The sequence below is a fragment of the Dipodomys ordii genome, unplaced genomic scaffold, assembly GCF_000151885.1.
Source record: "Dipodomys ordii isolate 6190 unplaced genomic scaffold, Dord_2.0 Scaffold111, whole genome shotgun sequence".
NCBI lineage: Eukaryota > Metazoa > Chordata > Mammalia > Rodentia > Heteromyidae > Dipodomys > Dipodomys ordii.
Window position 1 is genome coordinate 7,522,887 of NW_012267327.1, and position 23,814 is coordinate 7,546,700.

Consider the following 23,814-nt stretch of genomic DNA (forward strand, 5'->3'; position numbering starts at 1 on the left):
TATGCCTAATTAGCATACTGAAATGTAATAACCAATGTGATGGTATTGAGGGGGGACCTTGAGGAGGAGAGAGTTGCAGTCATGAGGTAGAGATGTGAAGGAGCTTCCTCCCTCCCTGTGTCCTTCCACATTCTGTCATGTGAAGATACAGCACCTATTTCTTCTGCTATATAAGGACATAAGAGGTATCATCTTGGAAGAGAATCTCCCACATCAGAGTTTGAATCTGCTGATACCTTGATCAGGGAGAACATTTTTGCTTATAGGTAACTCAGCCACAGGTGATCCTTAGATCTCAGCCTCCTGAGTAGCTACGATTACAGGTGTAAGCCACCTGTGCCAGCTCCATTTTTTTTTTTTTGGATGGGGCAGTACTAGGGTTTGCAATCAACATTGTGAACTTGCTAGACTAATGCCCTTCCTCCTGAGTCATGCCTTCACCCCTGTTTCTGCTGGTTATTTTTGAAACAGGGTCTGTCCTCCACCCAGGCGTTTTCTGAGCTATCATCCTGTGTCTACTTTAAGCTTTAACAGGCATAAGCTACTATCAGCTTCCCTCCATGGAAATGAAATCTCAAAGACTTTTCTTCTTGAGCTGGCTTGGAACCACAATTCTCTCAACCTCAGCCACCCACCTAGCTTGGGATGGCTGACTGATATGCCCTACCATGCCCAGCTATGGATTGAGGAAGAGTCCTGTAAACTTTTCTCACTGGCCTGGCCTTGCACCTCAATATTCCCCTTCTTAGCTTCTCAAGTAGCTAGGATTACAGACATGAGCCATTAGTATCTGGCCCACCCTTCTCTATTTTCTAAGAAGAAATAAGCCAGGATCCAACACAAAATAACTCAAAAAGAATTCTTCGAAGCGTATCTTGGTTTGACAAAGGGGAATCTCCAAATAAGAATGGTCAGTAAGATTTCTCTTGGATTACTGCACTAAGATTCAAATCTCTGCAGTAGTTTTCTGCATACAACATGCATGAATCAATTGTCTTTTCTGTGTAGATCAGAAGTTTGGGTTGGGGGGTAAAATATACTTCCTGCTGTGTTTTAACTGGTCTGGTATTTATATAGATGAGAAATATTAATGGCTGCTAGTTACATGGCAATGAAAAAAGTGGTTCTTTGAGAATAGATGGATGGTGTACAAAAACTATATGCACTGTACTTCACTAACACTAAGTGGTGTTAAGATTATTTTTAATCTTCATATGAAAAATACTATACTGTAGGACTGATAGAAGGATAGGTATTGATGAAGGACCAATGTAGGGGAAATTATTCAATCATGATAGTTATGGTTAAAGCAGAGGTGGGATGGGGAATCCCATAAAATTAGCTGTTGGGAAACTTTTCATTACTTATTTTTATGCTTCTTCCATAGCTTATACTGAAGGATAATATCAAAGATTTAGGTATACCTTTTACTTGTATTCTATTATAAGGCACACACCTCTCTCTTTCAAAGTACATGATCAGTTGTAAATTAGAGTTGGCTATTATTTTCCATGTGCCAAAAAGTTTAGAAATTTATGAGAAGGGACTAAAGGTGGAACCTATTTTAGCTCTCCATAGTGCAAAAGGCCTGGAGAGCTCATGAAAATAAATATCTGAGTAAGGCAGGTACTGTTGATTTGTAGTCACTATCCTATATTGGAAGGAATGAGTCACACTGATATGACCAAGTATGGAAAAAGACAACAGGATGGCCCTAAACTCTTAATTTTATTCTTATAATACTTCTTTACAGTTTGCCTCTGCAAGTGTTTAAGTAAAAATGAACAAACAGGCTCCTTATGTATGAGATAAATACCAATATGTGCATATACACACATAGAACCCAGTTTTGAATAGAAGATTATGGGAAAGAAAAGGGTGAAAAAGAATATGAAGAACACTCATAGTGTTAACACAGCTATGTTATGGAAGCAGTTGTACAACATGCGAAGTTTTCTAAGAGCATCATTAAGAAAGCAAGGTATTTAGCACAAGGTACACTGAGTCAGCCTCACAATCTCTTATAGCCATGAGCAGTGCTGAAGCCTGGTCCATGTGGCGTGTGAACACTCAGGGAGAGAACACGTGATTACTAGGCCTCGTTCATGCCATGCTCTTTAGTTAGTCTGGCCTAGAGGGACCTTCTTGCCTTGCTTCTTCTTCCCTCCTGGATGCTATTATTTAAGTGGATTCAAGGCACACATGACTTTCATGGATGTACTTTTCTGGAAAAGGAGGAAAGAGTGCCCTGGAGCCCTTATCTTCTGTAACTGGGTTTCCTGTGGTGAAGGAAGGCTCTTGAAACACCCAGAGCCTGCACTCTGAGAGCCCCGATGTGACCTGTCCTAAAATCCAGGCAAGACACCCTGTCACAGTTTGTACTGTGGATGCTGGGGTGATGCTGTCAGTATGGCATTCCTGTCTCTCTAGCGTCTTGCACTTTCCCTGGAGTTGCTGAAAAATATTCCATCTCATTAAGTATGTAGTCTTACACATGGGAGCCAGAAACGGGGGAAAGGTGGAGGACACTGATGACATGGCCTCTAGCACTTTCTGAGAACATCCAGAAATTTCTATTTAAATCTGGTAGAAAAAATAGTGTCAATCCTGTCCTGGAGACATGGATAAGGCGATGCTGCCAGCGTGTATTTTCCCCTCTTGATAGTTTACTGATTCTGGAGTCTGATGGCAGCACGCAGATGAGCGTTTTCACATTTGTATGAGTGAACAAGTTGTCTGTGTTCTCATAAATATATGTAACCAGGAAGAAACTCCCTAGCCTGTCTTGAAACACCACAGTTCCCCAACTGGTGCTTTGCTGCCCACTTCACAGTATTCCTGGAAGAATAATAACGGTGAGTCTGAGGTCATGTGACCTCAGAGTAAATCACGTTAGGGATCTAAGAACTTGTTAGACTGCTTGTGCCCTCCCCAAGTAGCTAATTAAAATAAAAATTAAATTAATAAAACAACTTTGAAGATATAAACAGTAGTGATTTAAAACAAATTGATAATGTAAATAACAAAACATAAATAATTTTAAACATTATGTGTAAGTGCCAATCCAGAAAACCACTCGGACACACTATAAAAGAAGAAGAAAGTATTTATTATCAGCCAAGGCTAACAGGCTATCTCTCACAGAATAGAGAGTAGCAAACTGCTCTCAGAGCCATAGAGGTAGATACAGTGTCAGCAGTCTGAAGGCAGAAGAAGGGGCTGGGGCAGGAAATCTTTGTAGTCACAGCTGGACACTGGAGGTATCAGACAGCCAGGGAAGGACTTTCTATAGCTGGCTTTCAGTCAGGGAAAATATCCTATATCTGGCACATAGCAAAGTCAATACATTTTACAGCTGTCATTGTAGCCAAAAAACATCCTATAGCATGATGGGGCGATACATTCTAAAAGTGGCATTCTTCTAAAAGAACCCGTGTGTGACTGGCACTGGGCCTCCGGACTCTGTTGCTGATGCAGCCGGGGCCCATGGGAATAGACATCTGTGGCCCGACGTGGCTTGTGGATGACCCAGGGTGAAGGCTGGCAACCCAAAATGGGGGTGGGGTGAAGAAGCTTACCTTACTACTAATAGAAATAATTAAAAAATATTTTCATTGTTGATTTATAACCAATTTGAAAGTGGTATGTCACAAATATTTTTCCCAATTAAATTTTTTCTATGAAAATTTTCATTTTCATGTAATAAATTTATAATATTTTCAAATTTTCAGGCTTTTTTTTACATGAAGCATTTCATACACTTAATATGAAAAGATTCATTTATAGGGGAGAATTAAAATGGAGAATAACAGCATTCATGAAGATACCATTCTTTGTTGGTAACAGTACAAATTGATAAAACTTTACTGGCATTATAGTATATATATTAAAGTATATATAGTATAGTATATACATACACTTATATATACACATATATACATATGAATACTATATTGCCAGTATACATATACTGTACTGTCTATATATATGCATATGTACGTATATATATATATATATATATAGTATTGTCATAAATATATGTATTTTACTTTGGTAGTTCCAATATTTAAATTCAGGAAATAATCAGATGAGTATATAAAAATACATGCAGACATGTGTTACTGTAGGAGTATTTAGTAAAAAATAAAGATCGCTGTATCTCAAATGTCCACTGGTAAGTCACTACTGAGTCAATATAGGATCCATATAGTTGATTATAATGTTGCTGTAACGATAATATAGACCTGCTTTTACTAACATGTAAAAATGACTAATACAATGTTACATGAACAAGGAAGATTACAAAACAGAAAGTTCCTTTGCCTTTTATTATAGAAAGAGAAAGACAAAGAAGAGGAAAGGAAAAGAGACAGATAAATGGGTATGTATGGAAATGCACTTCCTAATTGTTTACCATGTTCATCTCTGAGCTGTGAGATTTTGAAAGAATTTCACTTTGTTCTTTACATATACCACCAATGTCACAAATTGAGGCACAATTAAGTGTATACTTCTTAGACTAAAATGTATAATTCTTAGACTAAAACGTATAATTCTTAGAATAAAATGATAACTTTTTGGTAATATATTTTTTTTCTTCTGCTATTTTTTTGTTGTCAAGGTGATATACAGAGGGGTTACAGTTACATAAGTAAGGTAATGAGTACATTTCTTGTTAAACTTATTACCTCTTCCCCCAATTTTCTCCTACTTTCCCTTCCCCCAACCCCCCCAAGTTGTACAGATCATTTCCAACATATTGTCTTGTGAATATCGTTATTGCATCGGTTCCCCTCTTGTCCTTTGTCTCACCATTCTGTTGTTCCCCTTCCCTTCCCTAATTCAAATAGACATATACAATACCAGGGTACCAAAATCAAATACAAAGACAACAGAGGATATACCATAGGGAGAAGAACATACAAAAGAAATCAAGAACATACAAAAAATCACATAGTACATTAAAATCAGCAACAACAAAGAAAAACTTCTTGTGTCCGTATCTTAGAGTTCATTTTGCTTACCGTCATCTCATATGGTCATATGTTCATAGCTATTGAGTTATTCTGCTCATCTGCTAAGATTATCCTAGACAAATTTTTCCTTTCGGGTAAAGAAGAGCTTAGAGAAACTTTGCAATATGTACTTAGAAATTCCAATAGACTTTTATTGTCATTAATAATTACTAGCTCTTTTTAAGGGTGATATCACTGTCCGACCACTTTCTTGGTGGCTGATATTACTGCCTACTTCAAATTTCCTTTGAATTTGACAAAGGAAATTCATGATTCAATGTGATGCATTGTTATGCTTACATTAAAGGATTTTTTTTTTCAGTACTATGGTTTGAACTCAGGGCCATTTGCTTGCTAGGCAGGTACTCTACCAGTTGAGCCACACATTGAGCCTTTAAAGGATTTTCAAATACAAAACGTTGAAGTACTAGAAATAATGTAAATACTGATAGGGTATAGTTTAGTAAATTCTGGGGTTTTATATATAGTAGAATGTTATTTACACAGTGATATTCATCATAAATTTGTAATTACACAAGGAAGTGTTTATCATATAATATTGAGTTAAAATCTTATATATCCTTATACAAAAATGTATATTGAATTAAATTCTAACAAAACCTAGGGCAGATAAGAAAGTGGTTGAAGAAAGTGTTAAAAGTAGTTTTTCCTATGCTGCAGGATTATGGATGTTTTCTGCTTACTCTATATTTTCTTAATATTTTACAATAAATGGGAATTATAGAATCATGAAAAAAGTAAATATTAAAAAAATACAGCTGCTTCACTCAACAGCTGCCAAACTTCACCCCAGATGTATCTGTAATTTTGTTTGGAGGCAAATGGTCCTAATGCCATTTCCTACAGGGATCAAGCAGAATAGAATGTACTTATATATAGAAAGCCATCACTACCACTACCTCTTTCTAAACTGTCATTTTATAATTTCCAGCATAAATCTGAATGATGGATACTACTTACAGTGGGAAATTAGGAATTTCTACCTGCCTCTGATCTCTCATATATTGCAGCAGCTGGAGTTGTAGTATCTGTAATTCTCTGGTATATCTCCAGGTCTGGGAGCTGTTTGTGGAGGGTAATGGTCAACATTAGGAACAGAGGCTCATTTACTGATTTCAAGTGAGAATTCCCTTGAATAAAGAGGATGAGAGGCTACCTCAGGTTTTCTGTAATCAAGTAGCATTTATTCTCACCTTTCTACCTCTACCTTCTTTTTCCTTTCTTTCCTCTCTCATTCTAATCTGTTCTCTCTGTCTGTTTCTCACCCTCCATCCTCCATAGTAATAGGGTTTGAACTAAGGACTTTACACTTGCTAGCCAGGATCTCTATCACATGAGCCATTCTCCCAAACTTATTGCTTCACATTTTGCATGGGATGGTTATTTATGCTTTCCCCTAATATCTGAGAGGATAGACATGCAACACTCTGCTCAGCTTTCCATTGGTTGAAATGGAGTCTCATGAACTTTTTGCCAAGGCTGTCCTTGAATCTCAACCCTCCTGATCTCAGCCTCCTCAGTAGCTAGGATTACAGATATGAGACAATGGGTCTGGCTTTCTTTTCTCTTTTTTAGTTTTCCAAAAAGTTAGATGCCAGATCTTAAAATTTAGAGACAATTCACATTCTATGAGATTGCCAGTAGATGATCCAACTGTCAATCATATATGTAGGGGTATATGAGAGGACTGGTAGTAGATGGAGAGTAGATTGGGAGGGGGAGTATAACAATTATTTGGTACTTCCAAGGAACGGGAGGTTGGAGGTGACAAGAAGCTGGGCCTTCTACATGGCCACGAGTAAACTTCTTTGGTCAAGTTGTAATTCTATTTGTCCCCAGAACAAGTACCTCTACTTTCACTAGATCCCCTGCTCCTGTTGGTACAAGCTCCCCATACCTGAGTAGCCAGTATGTGAGACAGATACCTTGTGACCTGTCAGCAGCAAATCCATACAAGAGCTGGCACCTGCCCCATCCTTGGCTCCCTCTTCCTCATAACAGAGAAGGCATCCCTCCTTTGCTCCTCCATTCACACGCAGGGAACCATCTCTCTAGCCTTCCCAGGAATCATCTCATCTTCCTCTCACTCCTGCATATTGAATCCTCTCTACTGTGTTCTTCCCAAAGACATACAAAACCTAGAAGTGTTTCCATTGTCTAAAGCTTCTTTTGACCTTGCTTTGCCCCTCAAGGTATTATTATACTAGCATAGTTTCCTTTCTTCTCAGCAAAACTTCTAAGAGTTGTTGACATTTGTTCTGTTTCTTCACCTCTTACTCTCTCCTCATCCCATTACAAACAAATTACTTTTCTATCACTTAAACAAAACAGCTTTTATCAAGGCCAACAGGAAATCCAAAATATTGTTTCCAGCCCTTGACCTATCTGACCTTTTAGAAGTACTTAATGCTGCTGCCTGCTATCCCTGAAGCTGCTCTTGTCTTTGGTACTGGTTCATTTTCCCTCCCTCCCTCCCTCCCTTCTTCTCTCCCTTCCTTCTCCTGGTTTATTTGAGACATGGTCTTCCTATGTATGATAAAGCCTCCTAAGTACTGGGATTACAATCATAGACCACCATGCAAAGCTGATTTTTGTGTGACCATTTTAAGCTGTTCCTTCTGAATAGACTTTTAAGGATTTCAGTTTTCTCTACTAGGTAATTAGATGTCTATCAAACCCCGATGCTAAGAACTTTCATGCCAACAGCTTCATCTGCTACCGAATGTTGATTAACCTAGAACTTGGAGAGCTGCTGTGACTGTGTCTGCTTAGACAGGTGAGAATTTTATTAGACCTCTTGGCTCTCGTTCCCATTTTGATCCCTACTCCGGATTCCTTTCTCTTGTTTTCTCGTCTGTGAATATCCACGTTGACCAAGGGAACTTCCTCATGCCTAGTTTCTAGAAGGAAGTTTTCTAAACACTCCTCACCTCTTGCCTCATTCCTTCTACTTTCCTATGGGGATGAATCAGCCTTGTTGCTACGACAGCCCTTGGCTCATATTTCTCATTTAGGTATAACTGGATCAATCAAATCTTGTAAGCACAGGAGTTTCATCCCTTTATCCTTCCTGTTTTTACTTGAACTAGTGAGAGTCAGTGATCTGGAAAAGTGTTCGTTCTATGTAGAGCCACATTTTTCCTTTGGAAGGCTTGTCTAAAGTTTAGAGTAAAGGGGGTCAAGGAGCAAAGTTTGCCTCTAGAACTAAGCCACATTCTTTTGAAAAAAAATTTTTATTATCTTTAAGTAGTTGCACAAAGGAGTTTCCATTCAACAAGGCAGTTTATGAATACACTGTGTTTTGATAATGCAATATGTCTAAAATTTTTTTATTCTTTTGCTATCATTTTGTTGTTGTTATTAGTATTGGGGATTGTACCTAGAACCTCCAATTTGCTAGGCAAGCACTCTTCCACTTGAATCATGTCCCCAGACCGTTTGTTTGTATGTTTTTGAGACATAATCTGATTGACGTTCCCTGGGGCTAGCCTCCAATTAGATATTCTCCTGAGTAACTGGAATTATATATGTGCTCTACTACACTTGGCTCCTAGTTACCAATTCTTTTGTCTTTTTAAATAATAGTTTTAGAACTTGGATGGGGAATGTTAGTGCTAAAGGAAGATATCAACACTTAGGTCTATGTTTTTGTGTAAAATATAATTATCTTACTACTATTACTATTATTATTCTTCTTCCTCTTCCTCCTCCTCCTTTGTCTCCTCCTCCTCCTCCTCCTTCTTTTCCTTCTTTCTAGCCATCTTTTAAGATCCATATGAATTACATTTTATGTGAAAATTTCCAGCCTTAAAGATTCCCTTTCAAGAATGAAATGCTCTAGTACTTCCTGGATTATGTCATTCTTTTTGGAACTTAGTCATTTATTTTCTTTCATGCATACAAAAACCACTCAATGGTATAAATGCTTTTGCTAACTCAATTTTAAGTTCCTTTAGAACAAGCAAGGAGAGTGTCCTATTTTATATTTTAACTCCCCACTAAACATGATTCCTTATAGTTAGTAAGTGCTTGATAAAATCTACTGGATAAGTGTGAGTGCAGCTGACTTAATGTTCAGGTTCTGATTTAAAGGTCCAAGTTGTAATGGATATGAGTTAGTGGCTGGATGGTTTTCAAAGGGGCTGTAAAGAGGGGGCCAAAGAAAGAAAAGGTTAGAATGAATGTATTCTTGAGTTGTGAATTTGTATATAGCTGAATTTGTGTGTGTGTGTGTGTGTGTGTGTGTGTGTGTATGTGTGTATGCAGTGTTGTGTTTCCACCTTCCTAATCTACTCCTCCATTTTCTCTTATGAAAAATATATGGAACTCATGCTCTGGTAGGTAAAAAGGCTAAAAGCAGGGCAAGCAAAGGGAGATAATGTTCCTGGATAGTAGATTCACGTATGTTAATTCTCTGAATTAGTCAAAAGATTTAAAAAAATAGCCACTACTACCACAGCAGGGGAAAAAAAAATGAGGCGAAAGTGTCCTGAAAATGGTGTATGAGCATTGAAAGACAGTGAATATTTTAAAGATCACTGAATTTAATTTATTCAACCTAAATGCATAAAAGTACAGGTGGGGACATTATTTATGCAGGTATATGCAAATCACTTTTATAAAATAGGCAAAGCCCTTCTGCTTTTTATAAGTTGCCAAGGTGGTTCCTGATATTTTAAAAGCTATGCACCTTTAATGTAATTTCCTAAGAGTTGGAATCCCTTGTAAGAATCACAGTCTTTGTTAGTGCAAGTTTATTTTTTTTCCCCTCTCCTCTGGGACATTTACAAGGCTCTTATAACCATCACAAAAAAGAGTGGTTTCCACAGAGATGTGACTGGAAAAATCCCTTGGAAATTGCTGAGGAGCAAGTCACAGTGTTCAAAGCAGAGAGCACAGGCTTTGAAAACATGAACCCATCTGACCTCTTGAATTGAGTACAGTGAATTCCTGAGCTCTGAAACATGGGGCCCGGCTGTGCATGCCATATTGGTGCTATAAGACTGGCAGTAGGTTGGCTGTGGCATGGTCTATTTCAAACTCCTTCACAGTGCCCAGTGTTGCATGTTCCCAGATGACATTTGGTTGGCAGAAGCTGGGCCTCCAAAGCTGGCAGTCTGGAATGTAGCCCACTGTGTTTTGACAAACACATAATTGACCATCTGATCACCAGCCTACGTGCTGCACTCAGGTCACTGGGGGACCTGGGCTTTCAAAGGTCCCTGCTCCTCATCTTGTTCCTCTTCTCAAACCTTTCTCTAGAAAGCACTATACGAAGACTTAAACACACCCACGCATCTCTCCCATTTGCAAAAGAGAACATGGTACGTGAGACATAAGCTGTTGAAAATTTCCTTTAAATTGTCCTGGCAGCCCCAAGTGAACAAGAGAAAAGCACGCTTATGGTGAACTCTAATTCAGAGAGAAGGAATGAATATACTGAATTGTCTCAACACCCGGCTGTGCATAAGTTGCCATTCAGTTCAATGGTTTGGAAATTCTGCTCAGAAAAAGGCAGCAATGGGAAAATGATAGCAAATGAGGGCACGGATTGACTTTGGGGAGACATTATTAAACGGTTTCATTTTCAGGTGAAAGAAAAGGACACTGGCCATGTCTTCCCAGATCCCTTTCCCCTGCCTGATGCCCATGGGCAGAAGAATCACTACTACCCCCGCCCCCCCACCTCACCTGTCCCAACAGCTCAGTAGGAAGCTTCTAGAATAAGTTCTGATTCAAATTGGAGTCTCCAGTAAGGCTCCTGGAAGGATGTATTTTGGTCTGAAATTTGGCCTCATACAACACATCAGCCTTTCTCCTAGAAGGCAAGGATTATGCAGTATGCCAAGATATGCTAGTATTGTGCAAATGTTAATGCCGATGCCAATTCTCCCTATCATTCCACCCCCAGAATACTGAACAGGCCCTTGAGTTTCACCTTTGACCTGGTTTCCCTATTCTCAGCCAGCCATCTGTACTACTACCAGAGTGCTCTTCCTAGGACATACATTTGCTTCAAAGTCTCTCCAGTCTCCTTGAGTCTGCAGGAATGAGTCCAATCTCCCTTGTTTGGTCCTCTATCTGCCTCTAGATCTGCCTCCTGCTTGCTTCCAGCTCTGTCTCTCAGTTTTCTCCTTTAACCACCATGTTCCAGCCACATGAGACAACTCAGGGCTTTGGATCTGGCTGCTACTTGATGCTTCCTAATGTATAAATGCTCTTGGTATTTTCCTGATTATGACCCTTTTTTTCTTGTCCCTCTCCTATACTCACTGGTAAAAGTGTTTTTGCTCTTTGATCTTAAGAACCATTTTGGATGCCTATCTACATGCAGGTGAGCACTCTTTAATTCTCTGCTGACATAGGTAATAGGCTTTATTCATTTATTTGTCTCCCCTATTAAACTGTAATATTGTATTTTATCTTTTTTTTTTTTTTGTCGGTCGTGGGGCTTGAACTCTGGGCCTGGGCGCTGTCCCTCAGCTCTTCAGCTCAAGGCGAGCACTCTACCACTTGAGCTACAGGGCCACTTCCGGTTTTCTGGTGGTTTATTGGAGATAGGAGTCTCACGGTCTTTGCTGCCCGGGCTGGCTTTGAACCGCGATCCTCAGATCTCAGCCTCCTGAGTAGCTAGGATTACAGGCGTGAGCCACCAGCGCCCGGCTATCTTTTGGCAGTGCTGGGAATGGAACCCAGGGTCTTTGTGCCTGCTAGACAAGTGCCCTACCACCAACCTACACCTTCAGCTTTAGACATGAAATTCTTAACAAAAGGAAGCATTTCTTATTTTAGTTCTCAGAATCAAGCATAGTAACAAGCTTTCCATAAATGTTTGTTGACTGAAAATTAAATAAAGAGCCATCAAAACTAAGCGAAGCAGTACCATCCATTATTTATAAACATGGCAGGAAACTATCAGCAAGTTAATGAAAGCAGAAGATCCCAGCAGTAAGGCACTTTCTGATGGGTACCACATGGGATAGTGATTGGTTGGGGTAACAGCAAGAGGGATAGATGGATAAATGCCTTTTTAACAGAGGCTGTCATTAAGTCACCCTTTTCTTTTTTTTTTGTCGGTCGTGGGGCTTGAACTCTGGGCCTGGGTGCTGTCCCTCAGCTCTTCAGCTCAAGGCGAGCGCTCTACCACTTGAGCTACAGCGCCACTTCCAGTTTTCTGGTGGTTTTTATTGGAGATAGGAATCTCACGGTCTTTCCTGCCCGGGCTGGCTTTGAACCGAGATCCTCAGATCTCAGCCTCCTGAGTAGCTAGGATTACAGGCGTGAGCCACCAGCGCCCGGCAATGCTGTAATTTTTCTTACTTGTGTGTCCATCCTGGGGCTTGAACTAGGGCAGGAGCACTATCCCTGAATTTTTGAGCTCCAGGCTAGCACTCTATCACTTGATCTACGGATCCACTTCTGGCTTTTTGGAGATAAAAGAGTTAAGTGGAGATAAGGCTGGTGTGCCTGGGCTGACTCCGAACGGCAGTCCTCAGATCTCTCAGCCTCCTGAGTAGCTAGGCTTATAGGGCTGAGTCACTGGCACCTGGCTGCTTAAACATTTTTAATACGAAAAGGTACTGTGCTGAGAATGCATCTGAGGCTGAACTGAACAGAGGCCTAACTTTTAAGAACTGGGTTTCCCAAGTAGGCCAGGTCTGTGCCACCTGCTTCACGGCAGCATGGCAGGTAATAGAGAGCAGTTTTTCATTTCTGCTAAAGAGTAATGGAATGGAAAACTCTTGGGGGAAAGTTTGGCAGCTTATTCAGTTCCTCTTCAAATTTGGGTCAAATCCAGATTGGGACACTAGACTAAATTCAGTGCAAAGGAGACAAGGTCAAACAGGCTGAAGTCTGCACCTGTCCAGAGAAGCCCTTGAGGAGGCCCTTGGAGTGAGACGCACTGGAGAGATAATGTTCTGATCTGTTCCCAAGGAACATTTCCTTTCCTTTTGATGGGCCTCTGGGCCACCACCCCTGGAGCCATCAGCTACGTCCATGGGGCACTTGAGGACAGCAGGACTGTCACAGCCTCTGTCATCCTGCTGACATAAAGGCAGCCTTAGGATATGAAACAATTCAAGCAACCATGAAGCCGGGCCCATGGGTGGGACAAGGTTATGCGTACATGAATGGACTATAATTCACTACAACTTAAAAAATAGGATCTATCTAGGAGCTGCTTGACTGATGGCTGATGCAGCACAGAATCAGTTTCACATTGTCCTATAAGCTACAGATGCCTTTTGATTATGTTTTTCTTTTTTTCTTTTCAATCTCAAAGGTTTCCCATTCGATTTCTAATGGGTGACACACAGATTTCATATATTGCTTGTGTCTGGCTGGCCCTAATGCGCTGACGTCATAATAGCTAAGCCAGGCGGGCAGAAGTGCAGTGCTGACTCATCCTGGTGATGTGTGGATTAGTGCTGTGTCTAACACAGAGCTATTATATGAGCTGTTTTTACACAAAAGAACTGTAACAAAAATGATTTGCCAGTCAGAGGACCAGAAATATGCAGTGCTAGGTAACTGAGGGGAAGGATGTGAAGACATAACGTAGTAACCATAAAGAATGTACACTGACATCCTCGAAGCATTGGCTAGCTCCTCTATCCATATACAGAGCAGAGAATAACAGGAGTCACTGGGTGCAGGTAGGACCCCACCTGTTACACGAATACATTATAGACAGCACCCATCTTTGGAAAGTCTAATCACCTGCCTTTCTCTGTTACCTTACATATCACATTCCACTTTAGTCTTAGCATCTTTTGGAGGAAACGTATTTGCCACTAGCTTCTAGGGGGGTTCGCGTAAGTCACACAAGCAGAAAAGCCATGGGAAGCTTCCTTTCTGTGAGAATGATTACAACACAAGAAACACATTGGAGTAGAGAGTCAGGGAAGTAAGATACGATGCTGTGAACAGGGACCGTGAGATGCTGCCAGAAGGATGCTGGTGATTATTTCTCATATTAGGTAACTGTCACTCCCTGTAGGATTTCTTGGGTGGCATCTCTAGTTGTGACTTTGATTATTTGGTTTCATTGCCCCAGAACTGTTTTCCTGCAGCTCAAAGTATTATTTATCCAAACCCACTTAGTGCAGCCTCATTTGGTCTTTAAACATTAGTTCTCTGCATTTAATATCAAGTCTTCCTTCCTTCCTTCCTTCCTTCCTTCCTTCCTTCCTTCCTTCCCTCCCTCTCTTCTTCCCTCCCTTCCTCCCTCCTTCTGTCCTTTACTCCTTTATTTCTTTCCCTAATTATCTTATATATTTTCCAAAAGAGAATGGTATCTTCTATAAATCTCCTAGAAGTGAAATCCTCAATTTCTTTTTTTTCACCTACTAGACTTTGTAATTTTGCAAAAAAAATTTTGCCTATTTACTTTTCAGTCTTGTTCTTCTTAGTAAAGGGATATTATAAATTTTGTCAATAAATGAAAGCTGTGATCTAGAAGTTAAAATTAAAAACGGATGGACCTGGGGATGGTTGAGTAACTGAAGAATAAATAATTGCCCATTGATTGACAGTGGAGTTTTACTGGCTGATATCTGGCTGCAGAATGTAAGCTCTAGTTTAAGACAACAGCGATTTTGGCAAATAGCAACTGCAGCAAAGTAAAGGGCAGTCTTTATAAAAGTGTAGTGGCTTGGACCACTGGCCTTAGCACTCTCTCATGATTGGAAACTTGCCATTTAAACATAATAATAATAATATATGACATAATATTATTATTGAGGCTGGTACCAAGGCTTGAACTCAGGAAGTCTTTCTCATCTTTTTTTTTAATATTTTTTTTCCCCTCATGGCTGGTGCTCTATGCTTGAGCCATACCTCTACTTATGGCTTCTTGCTGGTTAATTTGAGATAGGAGTCTCTTGTTTTTTCTATCTAGGCTTGCTTGTAACTATGATTCCCAGATCTCAGCTTCCTGAGTAGCTATGATTATAGGCATAAGCCGCTGGTGTCTGGCTTTAACATTATTTTCAACCGGTTTTCTTTCCAGAGGAAAACAAAAAAGGACACTGGCAATGCCTCTCCTCCTGCTCCATGGCCATGTGAGAAGACAAACCTTGAAGACCAGCAGGAAGCAACTCTGATACCACCACCAGTACCAACTCCGAACATACACATAAAAGCCAACACATACCGAAGATACAAAAACAAAATAAACTAGAAAAGATGACACTAGCAACCAAAATTTCACAACTCTTATTGATACTTTCCCTTAAAGGTTAAAAAAAAACCAGTTGTACTTACCTAAAGGGTAGGAGCAGGTGACAGACTGATGGTCAAGGTACTGAAAAACTAAAGGGAGAAAAAGAAACCATAATTAAACATACAATAACACAATGAGGAGAAGAAAAGCATATCTGCGTACCTACGGGAGTGGATGTTACCAACGGAGTTGATTTGGTCACCAGTAGTTCCAGAGTAAAGGAGAGTCAGCCTCAGAGAAATTTTCCAAAAATGTGACTCCCTGCTATAATGATCAATAATAGTACTTCCCAGAGCAAAGAAAGCTAAGATTTTGATCCATGTCATACTCAAAAAACTGTGTCACTGCTCAATACAGTGGCTATCAGCTATAGTTGTCTAAATTTAAATTCTTCAAAATTTAAGAGAACCCTCAAAATGTCACATTAGCCGCATTTCAAGTGCTTTTCAGTCACAGTGACTACCTTACTGAACTGCATGGACACAGGAAGAAAGTTTTCATGGACAGCTGTGACTAGAATAGGTACAGGCTTTACTATGTAGTACATCATTAATTTCAGCAACTTTTGAGAAAGATGATATATCTTGTCTCTTTAATGCCTAGAAGACCCTCTGGACAACTTCAACATGTCTGTGCACTGGGGACCTTCAGCAACACTGAAAACTCAGTGCCTTGACTTCCCTTTTGGGTACTGCCTCCCCCACCCTCTTCTCACCAGCCCCGGAAGGCTCCCTTGTTGATGGTGGGAAATCATGACAAAGAGTTTTAAAAACTGAAGCCTCTGTCTCTCCAAACACATCTCTAATAATGAAAAGTTCTGGTCTTGAAAGAGTTGATCTTCACAATATCTGATTTTGTATTTAAAATTAAAGAATCTTCCCATATAATCTTCAGATTACATGCTAAATCCCATGGGATAGAAATGGTATATCCACCATTATTATGTTACATTCTCTTACAGAAAGATAAAATTAAAGATAAATTTAAAGACAATTTAAGATCATATGAAAGTAAAAATCCACAAGAAGTTAATAGACAAAGCAAAGAAGGGTCTACCTTGGCTCTACTTAGAATGTATCCAAGACTTACTACATTATTGAACACTTAGTGAATCTCATCTCTCTGGCAGGAAGACTGTTAAGCACTTTGCAGAAGACCCCTAAGAAATACGCAAAACCACCTTACTAAGGGACCTGATCAAGTAATTTTGCACTAACAATTGCTGAAGCAAAAAACTACTAATTCAAGAAATCCTACTTTTCCTGAGAGCTCTCTAAACATACGTACTGAGGAAGAGATTTCTCCAGGGAAATGATTTCCTTTATGTGGAGCAGGTGAAATCTGCTCATGTACACTCAGTTGTTAAAGGGTGGTAGTCTCCTCCTGGGACAAGAAGAGTTAAGAAGAAAATCCACAGCCTGGATTATAATGCACTCACTCCAACACTAGAGAGGTTGGGGGTCTAACATGCTTTTAAATTGTTTTTCAAAATTGATGGGTTTAATGAAATTTCAAGCAAGATAATTAGATTATATATGAATTATTGAAAGTACATACAAAGTTGAAATACAAAACAAAAACAGAGAAGTCTTTAAAGACTTCAAAGGATTTTTTCTACATCTTTATCTTTCCTACAAGCTGAGACACTAGATGACTGCATTGACTTTTCTTCCTTCTTTGTGTTCTCTCCTCCTCCCTCATTAATACATTATGATCTTTTAAAATTATACCTGGCATTTATGTTTTTATATCTAATTGGATACTTTTTTAAATTTCAAGGAACAACTTACTCATAAAATCAACCAAAATTAGACTTTTTTTTGATGTGATCAAAACAGTTCAATGTAAGTTGCACCTACACTGAAGGTCTGAAATTAAAGTCTTTCCTGATGTCCAATGACACAAAATGCCAATTACAAGAATTCAAAATGGAGAAGTCAGTGTATGTCATAGTCTAAGACAAGTTAAAGCCAAGTAAAATTACAAATTTTATTAAATAATTTTAAATTATTGTATAATTGTCTTTACAAATTAATACAAAACAGTAATATCAACACCAAAATTAATACAAAGGCTAAACATTTACTGTCATGGCTTTTATACAATTCCTAAGTGCTCATAAAAGTCAAAAAGCCTCTACTTCTTGATTAAATTATAATCTGCTAAGTAATTTTGAAATACATATTAAACTACATAGATGTACTTTGGTTTAATTGAAATTGCTGTTAATGATATATGCACTTTCCACCTCAATGATATTTACCTCCTAGGTAAGTTGTTTTTATATGAGATGAAAAGAGTTTTCTATAATAGACTCACACAAGATTTAAAGCTTTTCTTTCTTCATTCATTCATTTGTTTGTTTTGAGACAATGGCTTGCTCTGTAGCCTATGCTGGCCTCAAACTTGCAATTCTCCTGCCTTAGACTCCCAAATGCTGGGATTGCAGGCATGTGCCACCATGCCTGGCATAGATTTGAAACATGTGCATTGACTATTCAAAGTTTAACACACAAATGTGTAGCAAAAGATACAAAACCATAAAGCCAAACGACCCAGGGCATTAATACATAGTGATGAGTGCATGACTCACCAAGAGGAGAGAGACATGGTGTGAAGTCTAATCCCAGTTTCATGGAAGAATTATTAAAAAGTAGTGATCTCCATGGAACTGAAATTATTAATTGTAAGTTTAAAGATTAGTCAGTCTCATTTCAATTTACATAATGCTCCAGGGCAGTGGTTTCCCACATCTGCCAATGTTACAAGATTCCTAGGAAAAATCCCTCTCCCAAGACCACTCAAAAACATCAAGTTTCAAGGAACTTCTACCCTTATGAAGATCACCTATGAATCCCGTGTTGCTTACCCTTGATCTGCAGGGTGAGGGGAGAAAATGATCTTTAAATTGCCTCTAGGATGTTTAAATAAAATGTGACAAGCTGAAATCAGGAGTAAAGAAAATATGAAAGAGAACTCTTAAGTGGCTAAGAGTGGGTGGCTACAGACACTCGTTCCTTTAAAAGAAGACTTCTTGCTTTCCCACCCTTTAGAATTTCTCTTTAAAATGTCCACATAGTTGTTATCACAACAGGGCACAGAATGGAGAAACGCTAATGATAAGAGTTACTATTTACCAAAAGCCTTCTGTGGTTTTAGGCATGTTGGTAAGTAAATGCTTCTGTGATTTGACTGTAGGTCTACACAGGGATGTGGAGAGAGAATACAAAGCCACAAAATAGAAAGCCATGGCTGTCTTCCTGGAGGGCTGGTTTTTCTTGTGGGCAAGGAACTTAACAGTTTTGTTTGTGAAAGCATTCTTTTATCCAATAGCTATTTCTTGGATGCTATGAAAGACACAGAACAGATATCCTTCTTGTCCTCTGGGTACTTCCAGTTTAGTGAAACAAACAAGAAATACAATAGAGAAGTTGAAAGCAAACTTTGTGTGTAGTTTTAAGGTGACACCTGAGACCTCAAGGGAGAAGTCTTGTTTGTGGCAAAATGGTTTCTGGCAATGTCCAGGCAGTCTGGCATCCGGACCATTGGTTCACTCTAACTTGAGAATCACCCAAGTGGAACTTTGAGAAGTGCTGGTATCAGTGTATCATTTAATCTTCACTACAATAAGAAATAGTTACTTCCAATTTAATGAAGGAAAAAAAAAGAAGAGATTTGAGAAATTAGGTAACTTACAGCTGCTGGCATCTGAGTAAGTCTGTACCATTCCAAAGTCTACATATTTTTAACCACTAAATTATACTACCTCTAGGTGTTTCCCACTTTATGTTTCCCCTTGAAATCTGGGCTCATTCAGGATTATGCAGGCTGGTTTAAGCTTCGCTTTGGAAGGAAACAGGTTTGGCTTGATTTGCATTCTAAATATTTCACAGTGGTAAGGGAAAGCTATTATTATACCCATTTTATGGTGAGGAAGCTGAGCCACTTGCCAGCTGAGGTATCTGGCTGGGTTAAAAACAGAATCTGGGTTGTCAGTCTCTCATTCCTCTTAACTAACTCGAAGCCTAGGCAATGCTTCTAGCCAAAGGCTTTTCTGTGTAGGGGACTCATACTGGGGGACAAAGAGTAAGACAAACTTTCACTAAGAAGGAGTGATAATAGTGCAATAATAAAATGAAAAACAACTCATCATAAATCACTCACAAAATGGTAACTAAGGTTGTGGATAGAAAAGGTAGGGCTTATTCATCATAAATGAATCAGAAAATTAGAATGTGTCACAGTACTCATGACAGAGCTGAGGAATTCAGCTGCTCTGAAGTTCAGCACTCATCCTTCTAGCTGAAGAGGGGAAAAAGTGTTACAACCAGAGCAGAAATGACCTCGTTGACATGTTGTGAATTTTCCAGTCTTTTTTGGTTTCTGACTACTTTGTCTATATGTTAGGTGAGTTTATATCTTTGTTTTCTGTGAGAATAGAAAATATTTTAATAATCCTTTTATGTTCTACGAGTATTAATTAATTCTTATGTGGGAGGCATCCCAAACAGTAGGATGAAGATTTTTACCTTACTGATTTTGTTAATACTTCTCTTCCTTCCAGGACTCTCAAAGACTGAGGAACTGTTAGATTTTGAGATTCATTTTTTTTTCTCCAAATAAGTGCCAGCTTCATAGATTCCTGTCAATTGATATTCCATTTTCACACTGGGTACATGATTTCCTTTATCTGACATATTCATGAAATTTTATGCTAGATTTAATGACATTTCATGCACCCTGCATTTGGGAGTTGTTAACTCTCTATTTTCTACCCTGAAAAAGGTTTACAAGATGAAGTCAGTGGGAAGGGTTACTCTCATGCACATTTGGAACATTTACAACCCTTACTAGGTCCTTTGGAGTCTTTTATAGACCAGTTTCTTAAAGTATTTTCATTTCTTTTGGACAGTCAGAAAAGGTAATAGATGGTAGAAATGGTCATTCAGATCTTGAAGTCAACTTTTCAAGACTATATTGTTTTGGATTTGTCAAAAGAGAAGTATTGATAGAATCAGAAGGGCAATCTGATAACACCCTTCAAGATGCTTCTCTTAAAGATTCGGATGACCAAGCTTAGAGCAGGGAGGTCAGGAGGATCACAGTTAGGCAAAAAGTTAGTAAGACACCATTTGAAGATATAAATCGGGAAGGAGAGTGATGAAGAATTGCATTCATAAACTGACATGTGTGGAAAACCCTTTCTATGACTGTTTAGATAATTAAAAATTCTATAAAAAAGTAAAATAAAAAAATCAAACCCACAGGTTTTTAATTAAAATATTTCATTAGCATAAAAAAGAAATAAATCAAGCATAATGTTTCACACCTATAATCCCCAGCAAAATGGAAATCATTACTAGGAGGTTTGTATTCCAGTGCTGGCCAGACCGAAACCACAAAACCCTACCTGAAAAATAGCTAAAGCAAAACGGTATAAGAATATGGTTCAACTGGTAGAGAATCTAAACCCCAACACACACACAAAAACAACAAAAAAACTGTTGTGATGAAATAAGTACTCATTAAAGATCAATGATCAATACAGAGAATTTAAAAACTAAAGTTCAACAATTAGACCTTGGACTATTTCTTAGCCTTAGCCAAGACATAGTTTAACATTTACCACCATTTCCCTTCCACTCACACCAGTCTGTAGCCCTACTTAAATCTTCTTGATTTTTTTTTTTTTGGCAGTGTAGAATGAAAGCAGAATTACCAATGGTGGTGGTGGTGGAGGTAAGGATAAATTTGTTTAGTAATGGGGCGGGGGGGGGGGTGTTTCCTGACAGCTCCTAAAGTACACCTGACTCTTTAGCATTATGACTTTTAGGAACACTTTATAATCTGAGTCTGAATAACGTTTTCTGTGTACCTCAAATTTCTGAAGTTGTAGCTTTGCAGATTCTGAAAGCACTGGGTATCAGGACCTTTGATCTACAGTAAATTGCTACTCTTTAGGGGATCTGAAAAGGCCTGGCACTGTTACTATGTAGCCCAATCTATAACAGACACTTGATCAGAATGCTGCACACAGACCACCATCAATGCCATTTGCCACAAAAAGCTTGTGCCTATTTCAGTACAAACTCATCCCAAGACTTGGCAGTGTATAAACATAGAAAGGAACATGTTAGTGGCACAGAGGGCTTTGGAGTAAATATGGGCACAGCAGGGAAAAAGAAATACCCAGATCAGTGCGAACAGAAGGCTATCTTTACTCAAATGGTTCCTTCAAATGGTTAAAAACAGTACAAAGAGAAACAATATCACAGTAAATGATATAAAAACATATAGATTAAACAGGTAATCATACCTAATGGTCTGTTAGATATTAAACAATACGGATAACATAGGAAAGGTCTGCGTTTTAATGACTTAGAAGGAACTTTCTGTATCATAGACTGGAAAATGTTATTTTTGTCCTTGTCACAACCAACTATTTGCTTAAGAGCATCCAAGACCTTTCACAATCTGGCCCCAGCCCATCTCTAGTTTTTTAAGTTGTTTTCCTTCCACTGTTCCTGTATGTATGTACTATGACAGCCTATTTGCTTCTCCTTGAGCATGCTAAGACATCTGTGTCTCTGAGCCTTTGCTAACAGTCCACACTTAAATATCCCAACTTCACATAGTGTGTTAAACACAGAACAACACTCCAATGTTTGTTGAATAAAAGCTGTTTATCTATTTTAAGAGGGAAAGATGATAGAAAGAAGTTGTTAAATCAGTAAATAAATAGCATCACAGAGAGGTCAAGGAAAAGTTAATTTTAGTGCCTTTTAGGAGTGGGGGCAAGATGAGCTTTAAGATTAGGAAAACTGATGCTCTTTATTCTTGGGTCTAGCCAATGCTATGAGTCAGTTACTTTTTTGGGAACAAGTTTAAACCTCAAGGTTAAATGAACACAAATGCTCTGTCCATCAGGATATAATAAAAAAAAAAGTCGTGGCTATTTCTACACCAGCACAGTGAAATTAATATATGCAGTTCCTTTCTCTGAGGCAACATATATGAAAGAACTTTTAAAAATAGTCCCCTTTGCTACTTGGGTATGGAAAGAACTATAAAAACATAAGTAAATGTATTTAAAAACTGAGATAATTTAGCCTAGGGAAGAAAGAACTGAGGCGTGTCCTCATGGTTTTCTGACTATAAGAATACTCTTTACAAAGAGGATAATGATTGGTGTTTTTGTCCTAGAGCAAAATAATATTAAAAATTTCAGTAAAAAACTTAAGACTTAAAGACGAACATTCTAAATATGTAAGTAAGAGACAATCAAATAAATTGCTAAGAGCAGTTATGAAATTTCTTTCTTCAGTGCTCTTTAAAAACAGGAAAGATTCTCATCTATTTTCCATGAAATAAATGCGACTCTGCCCCTAGTCTGGAGGATGAATTCAATAACTTCTTATCTTGCTCCGCTCTATATGATTCCACAAAATCCTACAAATGTTGACCCTAAAAATTACACAGAATTACAAGAGTTTAGGAAAACAGATTCTAAAGATAAAAGAGGACCAGACAATACAGATAGTAAGTTATTAAATTAAAAACAGTACACACAGTGTTTAAGTATTGGTTTAATTCACCAAATGTGTAAGACACAAAATTGAGGATAAATAGACTAATAGATTAGAGTCTTCTTTAAGTTTCAGCCTAATGATTAGCTGGAGAAAAACATTCTAACAACTTATTCTTTTACATCTAAAAATTTAGCTGAATATTTCATAAACAAAAATCTAGCTGAATATTCCATAAATCTGGTATTGACTATACCCATGAACTCATTTTCAAATTAAAGAAAAAGCTGGGAATAAAGTCCAGAACATAAGAACTCACTATTATTATCCTCAGGAACATGGTCAAAGACAACAGGAGGACCAGTGGAGTTTTCCTTTAAGTGATCAAAATTGGCCCCATAGGGTAAAGAATACAAATCCAGATCAGACGAAGATCTAACACGGGTGGCAAGTTACCGGCTTTCTTGTCTATTTACCTTGTAGCTTTGGAGCTCAGAAGAAGTGTCCATTACATACAGCACAGGAGCAGATGAACAGTTCCAATGACCTTGTCTGAACCAAATTCATTTAAAGCAGTTTGCCACATTTCTTAAATAGAAGATGAGCCCATTCTATCTATGGCCCAGATTTGGAGTGGATCACTGAACTATTGCCCAACACTTATAAGCAAAGTACTAACATGTACCAATCAACAGGCAGCCCATAGCAAAGGCACCAGGAAGGTCAAAATTCACACGAATAAGAAATTGGCAGTACATTATAGAAGAAAGCTATTTCTAAAGAAGGACTTTGGCTATTAAAACATTTCAGCAGTATTCAGCTTTTGTCAGGAAAAAAATAGCAACAAAATCTCAGTTCCAACCTAACTTGTAAAGATCTAGTTAAAAAAAAAAAGAGAGATTGAGAGAAATGTAGTTTTATTTTGCAACCCATTATTTTCATAAGAACACAAATCAAAGAGACGAACGATGCCAATTTCTAAATAGCCAACTTGTTAGAGGAGATGGTTCTAGTCGTCACTAATGAC

General features: G+C 38.5%; 1 protein-coding gene across 3 annotated transcripts in view; it reads right to left on the bottom strand.

Annotated features, from left to right (window-relative positions):
* The window catches only part of Zbtb20 (zinc finger and BTB domain containing 20), a 274,572-nt gene that overhangs the window by 149,038 nt on the left and 101,720 nt on the right, over positions 1-23,814 (bottom strand). For 2 of the 3 annotated variants that reach the window (XM_013028589.1, XM_013028590.1), the window contains exon 2: positions 15,303-15,342. The gene's annotated coding sequence lies outside the window, so the exon portion shown is untranslated. Of the gene's footprint in view, positions 1-15,302; positions 15,351-23,263; positions 23,302-23,814 lie in introns of those variants that run through there. The other variant, XM_013028588.1, reaches the window with a different exon arrangement.